Below are 2,033 nucleotides of genomic sequence, written 5' to 3'. Positions count from 1 at the left end.
AATCTCCATTATTAAAATTATGCACGTAAGGATAACTCATGAGTTTTTTTTGTTGATTAAATGACATTATGTCCAAATTTATTTAAGGATATTCATTAAGGTAACTGAAAAAGAAAAAACAATAAAATAGGAAGTTTAAATTCATTTAAGCATATTTCATTAATGTAACTGAAAAGACAAGTAATAAATTAGGCAGTTTTATTCGTTTTAAGATATTTCTTATTCATTTTAGGATATTTCATAAATGCAACTGAAAAAGACAAGCAAAAAAATAAGGAGTTTAATTAATGAAATAAGAACATTTTCAAATAGGTACTTCTCTTTTAATAATATAGATGTGTTCTTTTTGAGGCCGACCGGATCAGCCGGTAGGATTTATAAAAAAAAACTTTATGTTTAGTTAAACAAGTAGTTGAATATGTCCACTGTATTTGTCTGTTGATAAGTTGTGTTCCCTTAAGAAAAGTAATATGAAGAAAAACAAGCAGTTTTTTATTGCAAAATTCCAAGGTTATTTGTATTATTATTCCAAACGAAAAATAATAATATGATACTGGAAAGATCATTGATGTTGCCACTGCTGACCCTGGGACGGATCCGTATATCCAGGAAATTTAGGGTATCCGGATCCGGATCCGGATCCGTCGGATCTGTGGATTTAATATCTGGATTCAGATTCGTGGTTTCCGGATATCCAGGTTTCGGATATCCGTCTCGATATTCTATTATCCGCGGATATCCGGATCCGGATCCGTCAAAATAATTAAAAATAATTTTTTTAACAAAAAATACTAATTTTTTTAATATAATACATAAATTAAATATTTATAAATATATTTATATATGTTTATAATATTGTAAAAACTAAAATATAATATTATAAGATTAATTCATGTATAAATATTAATATATCAAATATAAATATTGATAAAATTTACAAATTTAATGTATTTTAAAAATATGGATCCGGATCAGGATATCCGGACCTAAAAATTAAGATATCCGGATCCGGATTCGGTTTGCACGGATCCAAGATTTTACTATTCGGATTCGGATCCAGCCACCCCAGATATCTTATTTTCGGAGCGGATCTCGGATCAAATCCGGATCTCGGATAATAAGTCCGAGGCCTAGCCACTGCCATACTTTCCAGCCGACGTCAAGGCAAGTTATACTTGAATGTGTGATACGCATTCGTTGGAATCGAAAATCTATTTAAAGCCAATCTTTCAACCTATTTATTACTGAACAATAAGCATAATAATAAATACCAATCTGTTATAAAAGTAAAAAAAAAAGTCTATCTTTATTCATAACATAAAGGTTCCTTATATAGAAGATTACACCGTCGTAGATAAATGGAAAGATTACAAATCATAATCTCTTGGTTATGAGTCATCCACAATCTGATTCATAACACTCTCCTTGGATGCCATAACCATTTAGAGCTTGTAATGTGCTTTAATGTTGCCTCATTAAAACCTTACCAGGAAAACCCAATTGGGACAAAACCATGGTAAAGGAAAAAGAGTACAACACACATTACTCCCCCTGATTTGGACATTACTGAAGGTCCCTTGGACCTCTCCAATTTTCTTCAATATGTGGGTGATGCAGATCTTGGGCAGAATATGCTTCGTCCTCGAACATGATAGTTGGTTCTTCTTTACCATCGGCCATGCCACAATCTGATCGAACATATTGAGTCATCGACCTCAAATACACACACGAAATCTTGGATGATGTTGCTGTGATATGCGTGTATCACCATGTGTAAAACATAACCTGTCTGAAAACAAATCAACAAAACCAAATAACCACTCTTTGGACTGGTTAGTATAAAATAAACCAAAAATCAAAGGCTTCTTCATCGTTCTTCTTATGGACCAAACAGATCAGTATCTAAAACAAGATTTCTTCGTCGTCCATCTTAGGACTAAATGAAATTCTTTATCGTCCACCTTTGGACTGAATGAATCAGTGTCCAAAACAAGTGATCTCACGCCCATGTACTAGATAATGGGTGAGACTGG

This window comes from Brassica oleracea, chromosome C5 (genome assembly GCF_000695525.1).
Source record: "Brassica oleracea var. oleracea cultivar TO1000 chromosome C5, BOL, whole genome shotgun sequence".
NCBI lineage: Eukaryota > Viridiplantae > Streptophyta > Magnoliopsida > Brassicales > Brassicaceae > Brassica > Brassica oleracea.
Note: the sequence above shows the minus strand (reverse complement) of the source record.